Source organism: Syzygium oleosum, unplaced genomic scaffold (genome assembly GCF_021117445.2).
Source record: "Syzygium oleosum isolate NSW1041296 unplaced genomic scaffold, Sole_v2.1 Sole_v2.37, whole genome shotgun sequence".
Lineage (NCBI taxonomy): Eukaryota > Viridiplantae > Streptophyta > Magnoliopsida > Myrtales > Myrtaceae > Syzygium > Syzygium oleosum.
This window is the reverse complement of record NW_026607521.1, coordinates 1,128,562-1,150,318: the sequence shown is the minus strand read 5'-3', so window position 1 is coordinate 1,150,318 and position 21,757 is coordinate 1,128,562. Positions and strand designations below refer to the sequence as shown.

Here is a 21,757-nt window from a genome sequence, read left to right as displayed (position 1 = left end):
TTGAAGACAACAATATAAAAGCATGACAATATAATTCATTGGTCTTTTTTGCATGTTTTTGTAACATCAAATAATATACTACGAACAATACTTTGTAATTTTAGGGACCGCAAATCTTTTTTCTTTCTTTTGTTCCTCAAATATCTTCGAGGGTTTTATTTTATAAATGTTGTACCCATGGGCAACTGTGTCAGTTCATAACTTTAATTTGCCTCTTACATATTGCAATTAAAATTTTCAGTCTTTGCATCTTCAAAGACAATCTTATTGGAAACAGAACCTGAAGTTCACTTGCCTTCTGTATTTGCAGAAGTTCCATAAGAAAGTGCCTTGATATGTCCCTGGGATTTACTCTGAAAGAAGTACCGGATCCCAATTGCAAGGTTTTGACTGGGGTGTTCACAAGTCAGTAAGCAGGCTTTGCTTTCTTCTGATGCAAGTGCATCTTAATAGCCCACTTTTTCGCCCGCCACAAGTTGCACGACACGGGATGTCGGGCCGCATCGATTCAAGAACTTGGTCCAATCGACAATACTGATTACGCTGCGAGTTGTGGGAAGCATTCATATTCCAGTAGGGAAAGCAATCTACTACTTACAAAGATGTTCAAAGATGTCAACTGTCAATTTGGAGGTCTAGTTCAACTGCAGTTTTACAATTGTGAGAAGTTGTAACAAATGATCTATCAGTATGCCGCCTATTCTAAACTTCGCAAACAAAATTTCGATCTGCTTTTCACATTCCCACCAGTGCCTACGCATGCCGCCGATCCAAGCAAACATGAATTATCTCTTCGTTTTCTTTTACCCGTTTATATGATTATGTGTGAAAAGCCTCGATCTAGCTTTGTGGATCGCTCTAGAAACAACTGCTCCGTGCCTTGACAGAAAAGATCATTGCTCACGAGTAGGCTTTGCTTTCCTCTGGGCAAGATGCATGTGAACTAAGAAGCTCTTGCCTCGTGCCTTGACAAAGGAAGGTCGAAATAAACTTTGTGCTGCCCGCCTTCAGGGAATACGCGACTAGTGGGATGTTGTTTTCAATATGTCATACTGCATGTATGTACTGAGCAACTTCAACTAATGAAAACAAAGTATCATAACTTAGTCACAATAATAAGCATTCACACAGGGAAAACAATCTGCTATTTTCAAAGATGTTCATAGAGAATAGTAGATTCAAATGCCGACAAGCATTCCAGTATCAATCACGCTTTTGGATTTCCCCTTGTATGACTGCAAACACCAACCAATAGGTCATAGGACTTAAAAAATGCAGCTTCCTTCAGTCTCGAATAGATTGCCATCACTTTTCTTCTTAAGCTTGTGGATTCTGTGTCTCGGCGGTCTAAGACTTCTCAAAATGAACTCTGGAAACCTGTCCAATGACGTCTAAGGCTCAGGAATTTGTTTCTCAAACATACAAGATCTTAACTTGCAAAAATAAAAACGACCAGTTGCTTACTTGAAATGCAACTTTCCTCTTTTAACTGAAGATTTATCAGAACTTTGAACAAAACTCGAACTAGGGTCCTTGGGACGTTATGGTCGTACGGCTCCCCACAATCGAAAACATGTATTAGGCGCCCATCAAATTACATCCCGTCCAAAAATTCTAACTGATCAAGGCCCTCAACAAACCGTAGTCCATAGCACTGGTTGATTTTGATATGCCTCAGGCTCCTCAATTTTGACAAATCAACTAATTGTTCCACAAAGTGGCACCTATAAAGAGAGAACTCTTCCAATGATTCCAGCTTGCCGACGACTTGGATGCCGGGTAGCTTTGGGCACTCGTCTTCTAGATTCTTTAAGGGGTTCAATAGAAGGATTACTATTCGTCCCACGAGCAGTCAACACTCAACAACTCTAGTTATAAGAGAGATTCAAAAGGCCGCGGTAGATAGCTAATCTCTTCGGTGGTTGCAGCACACTGCCAGTAAATTGAACCTCAACCAGCTTCGAGCATCAGCTCCCCACTAGTACTTTCCAGTTTCTTGAAGCTCAATCTCTCCGGTTCACAGCATCATGACCTTCTACTCTAATTGTGAAAGTCCCTCAAGTTGTATCATTCAAGAAGGAGAGAGCTCTAAAGCCGACCAATTTTCCAAAATTTTCAAGCTGGACAAGAGTGATCTTGGTGGGTTGACTTTATCAAGGTTTAACTGCACCAGAGAAGATGGAAGATGTGCGCAGGATAGCAGGGTTAGTACAGACAAAGTGAGTACGTTTAGAAGAGAAAGCGAGCCTCACTCCACTGGGGGCACAGTGATATGCCAAAGGCACAAGTCAATTTCTTTCGGTTTGGACAACCTCCCAATCCACCATTGGTCACGAGTCTGCACTACCTTCTGTCCTGTATAACCAGTGCCATCATGTAGATTCAATTCAACCAAATATCACAGATCGGTGAGATTAGGTACCGACCGCAACGAAATAGACTAGAATCGTAAACACATGAAGCTTGCGAGTAGCTCTGGAAAACTCTTGAATCTCACAATTCTAAGCCCAGTTTTTCCAAGGAGGGGAAGCAGAGTTCAGAAGAAAGATGAGTAATCCAGCTTCCCTAGCCCTCCAGTAGAATTCAGAAGTTCGATGATTGCTGTGTGTGATATCCTGAGAGTTGACAAAACAGTTTAGTCCACTAATAGAATCCGGTAAGCAACGGATCGCCATATTCCATACAAAAACCTTTGTTCAATGACGCTAGTTTACCAAATAAGTCGAGGAGTTTCTTCTCCACAAAACATTCCTGTAAAGAGAAGTGCTTAAGAATCACCAGCCTTCGAATTTCTTCAGGCAACTCTTTAAGACGCCTGCAACTTTCAATACTCAAGTCAGTCAAGCACTTCAGTTTTCCAGTGGAGCAGTCATTTTCCATCAAACTTGAGAGCAACTAGAAAAGTCTGGAGTTTTAGTTATGGTAGAACAGTTTTTCAGCGTCAGAACTTGCCATCTGCAAATAGAGAACAACGTATTGCAGAAGTGAAATATATTAGAGGATCATATAACTAAAGGAAAAAAAAAACGTATTAGAAGATGAGACATAACTAAAAAAAAAGTATTGCAAGATGAGACAATTAGGCTACAAGTAAGCACATAACATACCTTTAGTATGCTCCATACTTCCTCTGTGAAGTCATTATAACAAAATTTGAAAACGACTATATTCTTTACTGCATACTGGCCACCCTAAAATCTGGTTAAGGAAAAGCCCAAGAAATCCATCAAGTTGGAAAGACATTTGGTGAAGTCCCCAGCAAAAGTTCCTCCGTCCAATTTGAGGAACCTTATAGGTCCAAACCTTTCCATCTCTTCAATAGTAATATGGAATCTTGGAAAACTATGCCAGGCTAGATGGAGTGCTTGAATATTTCGTTTCCTCTGTGACAGTAAAAACTAGTCAGTGAGTTAGAGTTCCTCTTCTCTGTTCAACAATCACATTTCACAGAAGAGAAGAAACGCCTTAAGAGAAAGGTACTTGGTAAAAAAGAGAATAAATTATTTATTGATAGTTGAAGATTTGCTTTATTTCCAGGATCTATTAGAGCTTTTTGATGGACGATTTCCCTTCCAAGTTCTATTAGTTGATCCTGCAACCTTTATCAAGGACGTCGATAACCCATTCATGGCAAAAATGCACAATCCTTCCACATGTGAATTGCCATATTGTGGTTCTCATCAATGAAAAAGCAAGCAATATCTAGAAAAATTTGTCATCAGTCAGTACTCAAGGCATCATAACTGATCTTCAACTTTCCTACGACATCCTCGTGAGGAAATCTACTTAATTTGTTTCGTCTCTTTTCAAATTTTCCTTCCTTTTCAGATAAAGGAACACACCTAACACTTCAAGAGCCAAAGGAAGTCTTCCAGTCATGGAGACGTCTCTTTGTGGTTGTCATCTAAAGGAATGTCTCTCTCGAAGGCATGCCTGCTGAAAAGCCGCAGTCCCTGATCAGAACTCATTTCCTCCATTTCATAATCTAGAACGTCATACATTAATTCTTTATTATGCAAAACATTTTTATTCCTAGTTGTAATACTAACTCTAGAACCTGAACCACAAGGTAAACTTGGTGAACTTGTGGACTCGTTCACTCATGTCTAGATCATCGGGAACAATGAGGACCTTCTATTTGTGGAGTGTTTCTTCAATCCTCTGCTCTCCATAATCAACGTCATTAATGTTGTTCGACGTGGAAGAATTGACCATATCCGATGATAACTGTTTTGCAACTTGACTATTCCTTCACCTCTTGATGACTTTTTCTTGGATATCTTCAAAGAAACTGCTGCACATTTCAAAGTGAGGCGACAGTTGATTGAAGACGACCTTGGCTAGAGTTGTTTTTTCTATGCCTCCCATTCCATGAGCTACAGCCAGCCAAAAACCACTTGCTTCGATAGCTAATAACTGTCTCAGGTCTGCCACTCCGTTGTTCATTCCAACTAAATGTTCAGTCACAGACTTATGTATTGTCTTCAGCTTATGCAAAACCACCCCAACCACCAGTTTGATTAGTCCCTGTCACAATTAATTGCAAACCAGTTTTAGTGGGAAAAGATCATAATATATCCGTTCATGTTTGTACTTACTTTATTTACTATTCCTTTTCCAAGTAAAAGAACAGGGAGAAAAATGGTAAAACAGCAGAAACTATGCAAAACACGAAAACTTCACTGATACTAAACAATAGAAATCTTGATTACTACAAATTTTTTCCGACAGTTAGGTAGAGCTTATCAAGAATATGTTCTGTGAAAAAGAAAAAAGAGAGGAGCTTAACCGTCATCCTTTTTCAGGTTCCATCCCTTCATTTCATCGACTTCTTCAAGAGCCTTTCTACAAGCCAACCTCAACAATACTCAACTTCTGCTCTTGCTCCAACTTCAATATGGCATCACGGTAGAATGGAGTTTTAAGCTTGACATCCTCAGGTTCCACATCGCAGAAAATGGGAAAAATCTCTTTCTTCCACATGTAGATGATGGAGTTCTTTATCGTACACGGAAGCTTTTCTTTCATTTTTTTGCCAACTTGGAGTCCATTGCCGTCTCTAAAAAATGGAACCCGACATCCACCACTCCACGGTAGAGGCAGTCGGTGAATGCATGGTGAGAGTCCGGTGCTCTAATGCTCAAAAACACCCGGTACTTGCCGCCAAACACATCGTTGCTACTCATTGCGGCCTCTAAGTTTGCAGAGATCAGCCTCCAAGTGCGTCCTAAGTCATCACTGCTTATTGATTGTTTGGCAGCTTATGTTATATACTGTCATACGAATATCCGCCATGTCAGGAACTGGTGAAGTTATGACCTTAACTATATGTAAAAAATATAGTTTGGCTGCTTATGTCATAAAGTAGATTTACTTTAGATAAAGCAACTTTAGAAAAGTAAAGCATAAGAGAGTAGGACAGACAGGAAAGCAAAGATATGGCAGGACAACTTGATCTCATCCACTCATCCAGTGTATCACAGTGCAGATACTGCACACTAAGGTGGAAGATAACAGCAGAACATGATTCTGTCAAGATGAACCCTAAAGACAGCAAGGTACATAAGGCACTTCATTATTCACAATACACTGAAAGGAAAAGGGTCACAAAAGCAGAACACTTAGTCTTGCATTTTGTACTAAAAGAAAGTGGCTTATAATAAAGATGACTTTAGATAAAACGACTTTTGAAGCGGTAAGCTTAAGAGAGAGAATTCTCTTTCAAATGGTGAAGTTGCTTGGACCACATGACCCAACTTTGATGTAAATGTGGGCCTCACATGAATAAAAAAAAAAGTTAAGGAATGAGAATTCCGATGGCCAGTCTTAAAATAAGTAGGAATTTAGGAAGAGTCCCACATCGACCATGGACACACATGAGCCTCAGTTTATATTGTCCAAGTGAGATAGAGGAGCTTGTCTCTTCGGAGACATCCGATAAAATTGGAACGATACAGAGAAGATTAGCATGGCCCCTGCGCAAGGATGACACGCACAAATCGAGAAATGGTCCAAATTTTTTTCTACTTTTTCGGTATGTATTTTTTTTTTTCCGTATGCTTGGAGTAATCCCAACTTTTATTACATTCACCTTTTCTTGATCAATCCTAAATTCCTAGCATACTTTCTCTCATTATTATTGTGGAAATCTCAGAATTCATACTATTCGTAATAATACAAATCTTCGTAGTGTTGTATATCATGGATTGATCTCGTGTTTATTGCGTTGAGATGACTTCAATTTTATTTTTTATTTTTTACTTATTTTCGTATTTTGCAATACTTATGTCTTGACTTCAAATTAAGCAATACTCACAAAACCTTTCAAGATATACAAATACTGACAAAATGAGATTGCTTTTGCTTTTTATTAAGAAAAACAAAAGCCACTAAACTTCTCAAACTATTTTTTGCATTTAATTCTAGAATTAATTTAAATTTTTTCAGCCTGGTTCGCCACTCAGGACAGACACAGCCCAAAACCCAGAAGTGGATGAGGCATGGAGGCTTCTCTGTCTCTCCCGTTTCGCTCTGTCCGACCGCGTCTCCACCAAGCTCCGGCCACCAGCCTCGTCACCTGCGGGCTTCGCAACAGTACGAGGAGGCCACTGTGGAGGTCGGTTGTGCTGTCCACGGAGGCCATACAAGCCGTCCAGTCCCTCAAGCTGGCCATACAAGCCCCGGTTGAACCACGTCCTCAGCACGACCCTCGCTCGGCTCTTGAAATCCGATCTGTTGAACACCTTCGCCGAGCTCAAGAGACAGAACGAGGTCGATTTGGCCCTCAAGGTATCGCCTTTTTCGAGCCCCTGGTTCTGGGTCTCTGTCTTTCTTTGCTTTTCTTGGTGGTTTTCGAGTTCTCTCTTTGTAACTTTGGCGTATGATGTGAAAAATCTCTGCCCTTCTAAATAGGAATTGGAAGTTTAGAAGGCCATTTTCGGTGTCTGTGTAAGTTACATTCTTTGATTGTAGCGGATGCTCTAACTGGTATGAGCAGAGCAAGTGATCTGGCAATTGAGTGCTGCTCTGAAGTTTGGTGAATTCGTTTTTCGTATTGGTCATCGGTGATTCAGCCGGTGCATCGAGCTAGCGAGTGGCATGGGTGATTTTTAGAAAACGGGTTGAGTGTTGACTGATGAGATTGGCTTACCTTGCAACAATGACTCTTGTAGGCTTGTTCGGCCTTATGGATTTTATCCACGTTTAGGATTTCCGAGTTCGGGTTTGGGTACTCTTTTTTAATCTTCTACATTAGGCATTCACAAAGAAAGGAGAATAACTCTGCAGATTAATTTTAAATTAGAAGATAATAATAATAACATTGGGCAGAAATGCAGGTTCTGCATGCTTCGAGCATCAGCTCACCTCTAATACTTTCCAATTTCTTGAAGCTCGATGAAATGGATAATCTCTCCGGTTCACACCACATGGCCTTCAACTTTTCTAATTGTGAAAGTCCCTCGAGTTGTATCATTCAAGAAGGAGAGAGCTCTAAAGCCGACAAATTTTCCAAATTTTTCAAGCTGGACAAGAGTGATCTTGGCGGGTTGACTTTATCAAGGTTTAACTGCACCAGAGAAGATGGAAGATGTGCGCAGGATAGCAGGGCCAGTACAGACAAAGTAAGTATGTTTAGAAGAGAAAGCGAGCCTCACATTTTTGGGGGCACAGTGGTATGCCAAAGGCACAAGTCAATTTCTTTCAGTTTAAACAACCTCCCAATCCACCATTGGTCTCAAGTGTGCAGTACCTTTGGTCCTTCTGTATAACCAGTGCCATCATGTAGAATCAATTCGACCAAATTTCTCAGATCGGAGAGATTAGGAACCGACCGCAACGAAGTAGACTAGACTCGTAAACACATCAAGCTCGTGAGAAGCTCCGGCAAACTCTTGGATCTCACAATATTCTAAGCCTAGTTTTTCCAAGGCGGGGAAGCAGATTCATATTACTTGGCAAATTGAAAGTTTGTGTACGCAATAAATTTAAGATTCTCAACGACGACAATGTTCCGATTTGCACAGGGACTTCAACCGCCAACTCTGGACAACTATAGAGAGACATGTAGCTTTTCCAAATTCTCCAACATTCTAATAACACTAGGTAACTCCCATTGGTTTCCAGGTACTAATCGATTAAGATGCGACAGTTTCAACATGTGCAATGATTTTAGAGCCGAAGAGGAGAAAGGTTGAAGATGAGGTTCTTAACTTCTCTTCTTGTTCTTTTACAGCCGAAGAGGAGATCGGTTGATCTTGTTTGAGGGTAGATATATCAAAATAGATCATAAACCCATTTCTTAATCCATATATCAGTAAATGGATCATAAATGTTATTATATTCACTAAATTGATCATAAATTGGTAAACATAATATGAGTGTTAAATCGATCGTAAATGGGTTCACAACTTATTTAAAATCAATTTATCTCTCGCCTTCACTCTGCACTCTCATATCAGTTTGGGTTCGAGTTTTTCTAAATTGAGTTAAATATGGAAGTGCTTTAGTAATATAGGTCGAGTCGGGTATGGGTTATTAGATTTGCATTACATTGAAATAGGTCAAAACGGGTTAAATGGGTCTATTTAGATCAGACCAATTTCGACCCGACCCAACCAACCCGTTCGACAGATCTTTTTGAGGACTTAGAGCTATGCAAGCATGGGTAGCTAGAAGTCCTGCTCCAGCAATGAAAACACGCGCCACTTTTGCCGACTTCCGTTGCACATGGTTTTACAGTAGGATCTTGAATTTTTCTTTTATTGTGATATAGATACGTATTCAAATTATTTAAATAGTGAAAGTATAACCATTACTAGATATAATTCCGTCCTATCTTAACCTAACGTGTAACTATTCAACCAATTGGTTGGGTGCCATGTGATTTTGTTAATTCTTGATTTGAATGTATATCTAGTATTTTGCAGATTTATTGAGTTTTTCGACTAGGTTGATTTTTCTTAGATTGACGTATAATCACTAGATATGTTGAAGAGAGCAACCTATATGATATTATAAATTTGAACCATCTTATTCGTTAAGCTTTTAATACGCGAAAGGGTGAGGAGAGATAACTAGCGCGATTACCTCCTTTGCACTAACCCATGCATGAATGTAAATATGACCGGTCATGTTCTTAATTTTAAAGTGGTTTAAAAGGATCTTAATTTCCTAACATGGAGGATAACCTACTCATCCTATACAAGCACACTCATATGACGTTATTTTTTTTTTGGTCGGAAACACTCATATGACTTGTTAGATGGTATCTTATTGATCAATAATATCTAGTGTCTTGTTAGATGTGGTATTGCTAAACACTTCAATAAACTAATCATGCATACTGCAGTTTCATAGTTCGAAACTCAAGTTGCTACAGGTGAATGTGCAAGTCGAATTTAGTTATGATCGATTTGACAATAAAACATCAACCCAACACAAAGCAAGAAGTATCATCCATGCATGAGATACTTTTCTTCTGCTATTTAATGCATGAGATACCTTGTTTATGTTCATTCACCGAATAGTTGGTTCCCAATTCTTTTTCCCAGTTGGGGTTTGGAATAGATACTATTTTCTAAAAATCAAGCAAGAAACAATCTCAACACACGCACACACATATATAATAGTTGGTTCACGATTCATTTTCCCATTTGGGGTTTGGAATAGATACTTTTTTCTAAAAATCAAGCAAGAAACAATCTTAACAAGACACAATATAATAGTTGGTTCACGATTCATTTCCCATTTGGGTTTGAATAGATACTTTTTTAAAATCAAACAAGGCAATCTCAACACATGCCCACATATATAATAGTTGGTTCACGATTCATTTTCCCATTTGGGGTTTGGAATAGATACTTTTTTTCTAAAAATCAAACAAGGAACAATCTCAACACATGCGCACACATATATAATAGTTGGTTCACAATTCTTTTTCCCAGTTGGGGTTTGGAATAGATACTATTTTCTAAAAATCAAACAAGGAACAATCTCAACACATGCGCACACATATATAATAGTTGGTTCACGATTCTTTTTCCTAGTTGGGTTTTGGAATAGATACTATTTTCTAAAAATCAAGCAATGAACAATCTCAACACACACACATATAATAGTTGGTTCACGATTCTTTTTCCCAGTTGGGTTTTGGAATAGATACTAGTTTCCAAAAATCAAGCAAAGAACAATCTCAACACGTACACACATATAATAGTTGGTTCATGATTCTTTTTCCCAATTGGGTTTTGGAATAGATACTGGTTTCAAACAATCAAGCAAGGAACAATCTCAACACATATATAATAGTTGGTTCCCGGTTCTTTTTCCCAGTTGGTTTTTGGAATAGATATGTTTTTCTAAAAATCAAGCAAGGAACAATCTCAATATATGTGTGTGTGTCCCATTATTCGTCCTATACATTCTATTGTACCAGAAATTACATTAGAGAGGATCGATAAAATTTAAACTAAGCAAAAACATGGCATTTAGCTCTATTTTGGATCTGGGGAACAAATGGAACATCCATGACTTCGTCATACCGAGTCTCACACTTTAGGTCTTTCTTGTTCTGTTTGCACCCCTTAAAATGAAAACGGCGAACGTTGCATCGTTAACAATAGAATAATTAATCGTACAATATGCTATTTTAATCTGTAATTTATGCTTTCGTGTAATTCTTGTGCTAATAGTATAATGGATGGCTGTGAGAATACGGTGCTGAATTACACGAGGGAAGAAGATTGTGTTAAGATATCCAACCGAAGCAAAACAAGATAGAAAAAATGATCGCGACTCTTAAAATTGATTACAACTGAATCAATTTCAATCATTACAGATTTCTTTCAGTTTTGCCAAAAAGGCTAGCTTCCCTCTCCTTTCCAAGTATCTTGGTTTCATCAGCTACCAGATTCATTGATTTCTATTGGACAGCCAGTTAATTAATTATTCTTAAGGGTGCGATGTTAAAGCTTCTTCTATTTAGGAGTCACATGATTTATGACCCTCAAGAAAGTTGCTCAGTTGACCATGGTGATCAAGCCAAAACAACCAAAATCGATCAATTTACCACAAAGTTATGTAGTTAAAGACGAAATCTAAAGTCGAAATTTAGAGAATATTTTTGTTTGTCCTTGCCACGTCCCAATTGACCTCACACATGTCATCATGTGTACAGATTCAACAATAAGCTTTAGCTTATTTATTCATCCACAAACTATTATCTCTTATGGAGTTTAATGGGTACACAAGAAAATATTTTTAAAAGTATTCCTAAATTATATAACTTCTTTTCCAAACACTTATGTAACTTATATTGAAAACAAATTATGTTAATAAACACAAGGACATCTATTTGATTTACAATTAAAATAAGATGGAAAATAAAAACAATAATATGACATCCAATTTATAAGCAGATCATTTATAATTTGTAATAGAGCTTACTTGATTGAATGAACAATTTTCACTTAACACAAAGAAGTTTCACTTAAGTTTAAACATTACTCATTCTTGTGTCATTTTCTCTTATACCTATCTTTATGCATGGCCCTCTCTCTGATCCTTCCTGTCTTTGGCAGCTTTATGATCAGATATGAATTGCTCATGTCTCTTGGATGTTATCTGGAAATGAATTTTCCTTTAAAACCAGTCGTCATTGCTCAAAAATGAATGTTCGACGCGACGTGAACTAGAGCTTTATACTCTTGGATTGTTCTAAGTCAGGACATTCTCTAACCGCAGCACGTTCTGTCATTGGTCCAGTTTGTTCTTCGCTTTCTTTTGAGAGTTGTCTTGCTTCCATGCGTGTTCTGCGTTTATCCTAAGAATGTATTCCTTCTTTTCATTACAAGTTGCTTATCATGAAAGCTTACGGGGGCTGAGAGAAGTATTGTTGTAACAGCTGTGGCTTTCAATGTCCTTTCCTTTGTTGATTCTTGAACTTTACTTTTTTTTTTTGCCAGAATTCTTGAACTTTACTTTTGATAGATCTTCACGTGAAGCTTGGCATCTTGAAGATGAAGTTCTTAACTTCTGAACTTATTCTTTTCCAGCCTAAGAGGTGAACGGTTGATCTTGTTTGAGGACTTTCGGCTATGCAAGCATGGGCAGCTAGAAGTTCTGATCCAGCCATGAAACGAGGCACCACTTTTGCCTACTTCTGTCAAAATCATTGGACATGGTTTGCAGCAGGATCTTAAATTTTTTTTTATTGAAATATAGACAGTGAAAGTGATTAGTTTTATCTTTGAGAGACTAGGAAAACGGAGGGGAAAAAAGGTGAAACTTTTAAAACTTTAAAATTTAAATTAGTGGATATTTCCTTTGTATTTTCCTCCCCCTTCATGCTTCCAAATATTGGGAAAATATCATGTACACGTATTCAAATTTTTTAAATTGTGAAATTACATACGACTCTATCGTATCTTAATTAAATGTATAACTATTCAGCCAATTTGTTGGGTGCGATATGATTTTGTTAGTTCTTGATTACTGGACATGTGGCAGAGAGTAACATGTATGATACTATAAATTTGAACCATCCCATTCGTTAAGCTTTTGAGACTCGAAAGGGTGAGGAGGTACAACTAGCGTGGTTACCTCCATTGAAGGTAACCCACACAAAATTATAAATTCGGCCGGATAGGTTCTCAATTTTACGTTGGTTTAAGAGGATTTTATTTTCCTAATATGGAGGATATCCTGCTCATCTTATACAAGCATATTCATATGACTTGTTAGATAGTATCTTATTGATCAATAATATCAATTGTCTTGTTAAAAGTAGTATCACTAAAGAATCCAATAAATTAGGATACCGAAGTTGGGAAAATTACCCAAAAGGTCCTCAATCTATTGCAATTGTGTCAATTAAGTCATAAACTCTTCTTCTTCTTTTTTTGCCAAATGAGTCATAATCCTTTTGTATTTGTGCCAATTAAGTCCATCTGGCCAATTTTAGTCGGCCCGCGCTAAAGTGGATAATTTTTAATAATATTCTAATATTTTTTTCTATTTTATTTATTTATTCTTTCTTTTTTTTCCTTTTTTTTCTTTTCTTTCTTTCTTTTTTGTTTCTTCCCTTCTTCCTCTTGCCAGTCATTGGTTCCCAGACCGACCAAAGGCCCCCACCGGCCCCTGGCAAGGCTCGTCCCTGCTTGCCCCTGGCGAGGGCTAGGGCGAGCCTCACCCAGAGATGGCAATGGCAAGGTCGAGCCTTACCATGGCTGGACGAGGGCGAGCGTGAGGGCGAGGGCAATGTCGATAGATTGAAAGAAATTATAGGGTCTCAGGAAGGTCAATCGGATAGGAAATGCGAGAGTCGCCATTATGGCTCGAACCTCACCATCAAGATCATCGATGCGAGCAATCCCGTTCTGAAGACTAAGAGCACAAATAGACCCATCGAAGATAGGGCTATCGTGAGCATCGAAATCAAAGTGATCCAAGTCGGCATTGGAGGCATTAACGAGCTCCCACTGAGCGGAAATGGCATCTTCAACTTTCGACTCTACGTGGAAGAAACCGAAGTCGAGTTCTTCTTCGATGTACGAGAGCGATTCCATCTTCATCTCCATGATCAAACCAATTCGAATCCCTCTCAATCTCTCTCTCTCTCTCTCTCTCTCTCTCTCTCTCTCTCTCTCTAGATGTGTTCTGGAGAGGTCAAGGTTGCCATGCCCCCGCGCTAGGGGAGGCTCGACCTCGCCAGCTCTCACCTTTGGCCGGTTCAGCAACCGACTAGAGGAAGAAGAGAAGAAAAAAATGAAAGAAAAGAAAAATAAGAAAAATAAATAAATTTGAAAAAAATTAAAATATAATGAAAAATTATTCATGTCAGCGCTCAGCCAGTCAAAATTGGCCGGATGGACTGAATTGGAACAAATACAGAAGGTTGAAGACTCAATCGGAAAACAAAAAATTGTTTAAGACTAAATTGGCACAATTGCAATTAGTTTAGGACTTTTTTGGTAATTTTTTTTTCTATGGAAGTTTCATAGTTCCGAACCTAGGTAGTTTCAAGTGAATGTGCAAATAAAATTAAGATAGGACCGTTTTGACGATAAAACATCAACCCAACACAAAAGCGACCAGCATCATCATTCATGCAGGAGATGCTTTTCTTCTTTCATTTAATGCATAAGATACATTGCTCATGTTCATTCGCCGAATGGTCGGTTCACGATTCTTTTTCCTCGTTGGGATTTTGAATATATACTTATTTCTAACAAACAAGCAAGGAACCATCTCAATGTATTTGTCTTTATTCGTCCTATATATGTTGTACTCGAAGTTATATTAGAGAGGACCAACAAAATTCAACCTAAACAAAATTATGGCATTTAGCTCCATCTTGTATCTGTGGAACAAATGGAACATCCGAGGCTTTGTCATGCTGAGCTTTTTACTTCAGGTCATTCTCATTTTATTTGCACCCCTTAGAAAGAAAACAACAAACAAATGCATTGTTTTCCTCTTGTGGCTGGCCTATTTGATGGCTAACTGGGTAGCTGCATTTGGGATCGGGCTTATCTCTCACAACCAAGGCTACTCGTCTGCTCATATAGCTGATGTAGATAAAGCACTTCGAGTATTTTGGGCCTCATTTCTCTTGTCACATCTTGGCGGTCCGGACACCATCACTGCCTTTTCTCTGGAGGACAGTTCGCTTTGGCGACGGCACCTGCTCAACCTCACCTTCCAAGTCGGTGCCGTCATATATGTCTTTGCGCAAATATTTCCTAGCGACAAGTCCCTAGTGTTCCCCACAATGCTGGTTTTTCTTGCCGGGGTCATAAAAAATGTGGAGAGGACACTAGCACTTTATCTCTCAAGCCTCCCGAGGCTTAGGGAATGGGTGCTCTCACAGCAGTAGAGTCTCTTGATGATAAAGGTGATAGGCTTGATGTCGAACTCATTGACCCACTGGATGGAAATTCTCATGATGAAGAAGAAGCAAAGCTTGCCGAGAGCATTGTGGTGAAGCACGCTTACTACTTCTTTCAAATCTCTAAGCTATTCCTCACAGATCTCATCTTCACACGAAGACAACGTCAAATAAGCCAAGAGTATTTCCGCAGAGTGTCTGCCATGGATGCGCTGAGGGTAATATCAGTGGAACTCCATTTCATTTACGAGGTGCTCCACACAAAAGCATTGGCAATACGTTCCAAGTGGAGCTACGTTTTCCGCTTCATAGCCTTCATTGACGTTGCGATGGCTTTCATCATGTTCAATCGCTTGAAAAAGCATCAGCTCCTCAAACTCGATGTGAAAATTACGTATTTACTCCTTTTCGGAGGGATTGCTCCTGATGTGATAGCTGTGCTCATGCTCGTTTTCTCCGACTGGACTGTTGCCGAAATCCGGTGGTACAAAACAAGATCATCCAAACTATATCCATTTCTCCACAACCTGGTATCCGCCGTAGATTACGTAATGAAGCCCCAATTCCCCACATGTGAAGCAAAGCTTAACACAAAGGTTGCTTATGCGGTCTTAGATACACCATTAATATTTCGAAGGTGGTCAGAATCCATTTCCGCTTGCAACCTTTTATCCGAGAGTTTGGAGAAGAGTCCGAGAAAGATATATAAGCGCGATTGGCGCTGGGGAAACATCGCTTTTTCTAATATTTGTGGTTTTCCGCTTTATATGGCTGAGAAGACCATCTCTTATTTTCATCGAGCTGTTGATACAATCACCAGAGGCTTCGGTATGAGGAACACGAATGGAAAAAGATTGATGATTGTGAATATGAGGTACGTGTCGACAAATCCATTTATTATGAAGCTATGGATCTTTATCTTTAAGGAGGTGAGACGTAAATTCAACTCCATAACAGATATTTCGAACCTAGGAAGAATGTCCTACATATATGAGGCTAGAGGGGATTGGTTTCTTGAGACTCTCCCGCGCGAGGCCTATCACAGTAAACTCAGTGATTCTAACACGGAGAGTATATGTGAGGCTAGAGATGATGAGAATCCCCGGACTATCGAGGGGAATAACGTACGGGCCAGGCTAATGGATTTAGTCAGCGGGGCTAATTACAATGAGTGTGTCATATCGTTGCATCTTGCTACTGAAATGTGGTATAACATAGAGGATCCCACAGCCAGAATGACGCAAGGGAATTTAGCAAGATTCTCTCCGACTACATGATGTATCTTTTACTTAATCAGCCTAATATGATGTCCGCTGTGGCCGGCATTGCCCAATTGAGATCGGCGAGTGTGTTGCGGGAGCTACGGGACCACATCGATACCAAGGATGTGAAGAGCTTATGCGAGGCAATTTTTGCCCTAAATGTAGAAGCGTTCGGTCCCTCCCGCGCGGTTCCCTTGGTCGACCGGGGGATCAGATTGGCCCGAGAAATAGAGGAGCTCGGGGAAGGGAAGTGGAGGGTGATGAGCGGGGTGTGGGTGGAGATGCTGACGTATGCAGCAGGTCATATCAAGGGAGAGGCGCATGCGCAGGTGCTGAGCAGAGGTGGAGAGCTTCTCGCCTTCGTTTGGCTGTTGATGATTCATCTCGGGATTGTCTACAGACCTGAATGGGCCCCATCTTATATCTTCAGGGACGAGGAGGAATCACTGGGACCGTGATGGTGAATCAAATGATTTTCTAAATCCCAAAGCCTTCGCTAGCGAATTTACAATTTCGGTACGATACTATCAATTCGATCAATTTGTATTTCTTTATACGCTTACGAATAAAATGGGTGTGTATTTTTATTCTATTTCATGATGAGAAGCCATCTTTCCATAGCTATAGAATAATTAATGCACGATTTTTAGTACGATGTGCAATTTTATATTGGTGACTTCTGTTTACATGGAATCCCCGTGCTAATAAAACGACGGATGGCCTATGCAAATATAGTAAACAGTTGTAGTAGACAATGAATTATGAAGATTGCATCAAAGATATTCAAGCGAAGCAAACAAGCCGTGTCCGGTCAAAACAAGATAGAAAAAAAAATCGATCAAAATAGATACAACAATAAAAACCCAGGAGCAGATGATAGAATAGTCGAAACACAACTCTTGGAATTGATTATAACTGAATCAATACAATGAACAAAATCAGATTACGGAGAAGAATTAATCCATCTGGAACCGAGATTCACATCGAGGCCATAGAGAATATGATTAGCTTCCCTATTTCATTTTTCCCAAGTGATTCGGATCTAAAATGACAAAGAGGCACGACAAAACTACCTTCTCAGGTCACACGTCGTCCTCGACTCGTCGAGTATCACTCCTCTCACTGCCCTCGCCATTCTCTCTCTACATCTCTCTCTGCAGAATACGTTTGCTTTGTGCACACTGAAGTGTCAACAGTTCGGTTCAAGTCGAGGCGGGTTTCCATGATACCAGGCCCGAACCAAAACACGAAGGATTTGGCTTGTACTCTTGCTGTTATTGCTGATGCTGCTGGCGTTGCTGCTGCTACAACTTCTCCTACTCCTATTGCTACTGCTACAACTCTCACCACCACCGCCTTAACTTAGTGTGACTAGCATGTTACATTCTTACCATGTTAATATAATGTGACATGGTTGTGATCGATATTCAAAATTTGTGAATTTTTCCAAAGGAAGAAACTAATTCGAGAGTCTAAAGATCATACTGCAGAGTTTGAAGATGCGAGACCTCCATGACTTATCTTCCTTTTCTCTTTATCCCGCTTACCCCCTTTAAACCATTCTGTTTTTATGGCTATTTCCCTACGCCTATTCGTGAATAGATCTTTAAAGATACAATCACATAAAACCAGTTGCGGGCTCCTTCAAATGATAACGTTCAATCTTTGATCAAGTGAACTTCCATACTAGCCTAGTCATAAGAGTTGGATTGAAATTGGCCACTCTTTGAAAGCCCTAGTTCCTCTTCCTCTTAGGCAATAAATTTCTCCTGACTATAGACAAAAGTAGTTGAGGAGTTTCTTGTGACTTATCGGTAACTAATCAAGGCAAACGCCGCTTAACATAGTTCTCGAATCCACAATTTGGTCGCATACCTAAAGGCCTAGCTTTTTTCCATATTTGCCATACTAACTAATCAAGAAACTTATGATTGAATCTTCTCACTAAGCATAGTCTCACTTTATACATAACTAGGGCAAATTATACCTAATCTACTCAAAGAGCGGTACCAAACTAGTAATAAATGTATGACTGGAAAAATTCATTGAAAGCTCTAGTGATTCTTGATCACACATTGAAATCTTTCTTATTTTGCAGTATATATTAATATATTTACAAATCGATCTTATGAATAGAATTTACATTAATTTAATCTCTAAACCCTAAAGTCCCAAATCTCCCAAATGTGGAAACAAAGCAGTCTGAAACCACCCTTTTAAAGCCCAGTCCAAAAGGCCTTTCCTTTTACTATTTTTTTCTTCCACGAAGATACAAAAGGTAAAATAAAGTCGTCAAAACGCTGCTTTGCAGCTTCCACTTTATCTACCCACTTTACAATTTTCTTACATCCATAAACAATTAATCACATTAATTTTTTTTGATTAATAGAAAGTGGTTTCTTTTTTTCCTTTATAATTCCCAATTGAATAAACAAATTAGGGTTAATATCACAAAAAATCTCAAACTGGTACACCCGTGACAATTTTATCCCGAACTATTTTTTTAATCACAAAAAACCCTAAATTGATAGACCTGTGATAAATATACCCCCAACTATTTTTTTGACCACCAAAAATCCCAAACTAGTACACATGTGATAATTTTACCTCCAACTAATTTTTTAACCACTAAAAATCCCAAACAGGTACACCTGTAACAATTTTACTTCGAACTAATTTTTTGACAACTAAAAACTCCAAACTGGTACATTTGTGACAAATTTACCTTCCGTTAGTGTCCGTTAAATTGGATTAATATCACGAAAACTCATAAATTGGTAAACTTGTGACAAACAGAGGGGTAAAACCCAAAACAGGTACACCTTTCAATTACCATGTATCATTAAACTTAGCAATTTGATAGTAAAATTTAATAGAAACTAACGGAGAGTAAATTTATCATAAGTGTATCAGTTTGGGATTTTTGGTGGTCAAAAAATTAATTCAGGGGTAAAATTATCACAGGTATACTAGTGTGGGGTTTTTGGTGGTCAAAAAAATAGTTCGGGGTAAAATTGTCACCGGTGTACCAATTTGAGATTTTTTGTGATCGAAAAAATAGTTTGGGGAAAATTTATCATAGGTGTATCAATTTGAGATTTTTCGTGATATTAACCCAACAAATTATTCAATTAAGATAGCCAAATTAGAAATTTTTAGGTGATTGGGCTCGTTTTGATATTCCATGTAGCGAAAAGACTGAAATGGAGTATATAATTTTAACTTTTAATTTTTCGATTTTTTTTTTTTTGGTTGAAGGTTTTATTTTATTTAGTGATATTGTGGGGAACAAAAATAATAAGTATAATAATGGCGGTATTATTATAATTCTCTTTTCACATGACAGACAGTCCAATAATATTGTCTTCCTGTCTCGGAACGGACGCACTATCTCACTGACTCTCTCTCTTTCTCTCTCCCTCTCTCCGAGTGACTTCCGAGTTAGCTCAGAGCTAGCTCCGAGTTAGGGTTTCCGTGAGCTGAACTGTTAACCAATTTATTTCTCCTTCATCTCCATCGATCGAGCTCGAAGAAGCTGCTGAATTCGTTTCTTGGGTGTTTCGCTGCTCCTGATCTTGAAGGGTCTTCGGAAAATCGATTGATTCTTGATCCCGGAAATGCTTCATGGGTCTTACATCATTAGGTATTGTTGAAATATAAGGTGGAAACGATAGGATCTTGCAAATTAAGTAAATGCGAAAATACCAGAGAAATAAACGAGAAACGATAAAGAACATAAGAGATTTACGTAGTTCGATACGAATATCGATATCTACATCCACAAGGAGAGCCAGCAATAAATAATCTCTTATAATAGGAGAATCAGAGTTACAATTCGCTCATACGCTCGAGTGTTTTCTATATATAAATTTAAGCTCAAACCCTTATTGTTTACGAATAAATAACTCAATTGGATAAATAAACTCACTGCACGAATCACCGTGTACATCTATTTAAGATTAGGGGTGAGCATGATGGACTGCCCAAACCGGGACCGGACCGGACCGACTAGTTTGGTCCTGTTCTCGGGAGTATCGGTCCGGTTCCCGATTCCTAAAAGTGGAACCGGTTTCCGGGCGGTCCGGTTCCCGGTTCTAGGGTGGGAACCGGACCAGATTGGATCGATAATTTTTTTTTGCTCAGAAAATATATTTATTTATTCACTTTTTTAAAATTTATGAAAAAAATAGAAATCATTTTTATCTGTTTACCTATGGCCACTGTGGGCCTCTGCGACAAAAGTCCCCCTTTCCCATAAAATAGAAAACAGAGTCCTCTGCAGCAAACCCTAATCACCAAGGCTCTGTCCAATTCACTCTCGCCAATTCCTCACTCAGTTTACGCAATCTCGCTCACGCCTCGCTCAACGCCTTTCCCTCTTGTGGCCTTGCTAGTGGCCTCACGCCTCGCTCGACGCCGACGACCAGCCGAGGCTGAGCGCTCCTCTCACCCGGCGGTACTCGATCTCCGTCGCCTCCCTGCCCTCCTCGCAGCACGCGCTGGCTGCCAAGGTGCAGCGGCTCAAGGACGATGTCTAGGTTTTTCGAAATGCTCCCATGTCTCGCATCCGTTTTCTGGTCTGATTGAGTGTGGGGGAAATTTGCCTGTTTTAAGTCCAGTCTAGATGTGGAATTTCCGTTCTTGTGTAAGTTGATTCCTTCACTTTTCCGCGATAGCTTGCGAGGCAGGATTACTTGGAGCTGAGGTAGGAGGCGAGCGAGCTACAGGAGTGTTCCAACGCAAAGCTCGATCGAGTCACGCGGTACCTAGGCGTTCTAGCCGACAAGACATGGAAACTAGGTGAGGGCGCGGCCTCTGTTGTTGTATCTTGGCGTGTGTTTGCTTTCCCTTTTTTTGGATTTTTTACTGGTTCTATGCTTTGTATCATATCAAGCTGCCCTTGAAGGTGAGAGAGACATTCTAGGCTCTGATGTCTTGCTGCTAAGCGAAGCGCGTCCATCCATAGATTGTTATAGAGAGACATTCTGTTCGTTCAGACAAATTGATCTTGTTGGTGAATTTCTACAGGCTAACAGCAAGAGCACCGTACATAACGACCAACTCATATCTAGTCACGCAAACAGTGCAAAAAAATCATACGTGATAATGCTTAAATTCTTGATGTCAATCCTAATGGTGCAATTATTACTGAATTTAGTGGATGTTCTGGTTTGATGGCTCCAATTATGTTTTGCTTGATTCGGGTAATCTATTTAGATGTCAATGGAAGTGGTCAAATCCCATGATTTTATGAATTCGGTAATTGACTCACTAGAAGATGAAGGTAAAGAAGATTTCGTAGAGGGATCCGACACAAACAAGGTATCTAATGCTTGTCCTTCTGGTAAGCAAAAATCAATAGCCTGGCTTCATTTTCGCAAAGGAAAAACTGAAAATGGGAAAACCGAAATGTTTTGCAATTATTGTGGGGCACACTATACGTATAGTGTTGGTCATGGTACTTTTGCTATGTTGAAGCACTTGAAACGGTGCAACAAGTATCCTCGCAATATAGATAGGAATCAAAAATTGTTTGTTGCACGTAGAGTAGATGGGACTCAAATGACAAGTGGGCATACCAGTACCGATAGTGCTAATATCTTATCGA

The 21,757-nt window shown here is 39.3% G+C and overlaps 2 long non-coding RNA genes, 1 other non-coding gene and 1 pseudogene across 6 annotated transcripts; 3 read left to right on the top strand and 1 right to left on the bottom strand.

The window, feature by feature from the left end:
* Window positions 1-1,078: 1,078 nt before the first annotated feature.
* Window positions 1,079-5,024, bottom strand: LOC115666794 (uncharacterized). 4 transcript variants are annotated; one of them, XR_008814983.1, is made up of 3 exons: window positions 3,108-5,024; window positions 1,465-2,955; window positions 1,079-1,377 (listed from the first exon to the last, which is right to left on the bottom strand). It is a non-coding gene; the product is annotated as an uncharacterized LOC115666794 (long non-coding RNA). The 4 variants fall into 4 exon arrangements; XR_008814981.1 differs by having other exon boundaries at window positions 1,079-2,615; window positions 2,715-2,955; XR_008814982.1 differs by having other exon boundaries at window positions 1,079-2,955; window positions 3,108-4,527; window positions 4,790-5,024.
* An 894-nt stretch (window positions 5,025-5,918) lies between these two features.
* On the top strand, window positions 5,919-6,021 carry LOC115666796 (U6 spliceosomal RNA). Its single transcript, XR_004003964.1, has one exon. It is a non-coding gene; the product is annotated as a U6 spliceosomal RNA (small nuclear RNA).
* A 535-nt stretch (window positions 6,022-6,556) lies between these two features.
* Window positions 6,557-8,121, top strand: LOC130135772 (uncharacterized). The gene is made up of 2 exons (XR_008815005.1): window positions 6,557-6,789; window positions 7,392-8,121. It is a non-coding gene; the product is annotated as an uncharacterized LOC130135772 (long non-coding RNA).
* Window positions 8,122-14,276: 6,155 nt separating this feature from the next.
* LOC115664952 (uncharacterized) lies at window positions 14,277-16,678 on the top strand (annotated as a pseudogene).
* Window positions 16,679-21,757: the final 5,079 nt, after the last annotated feature.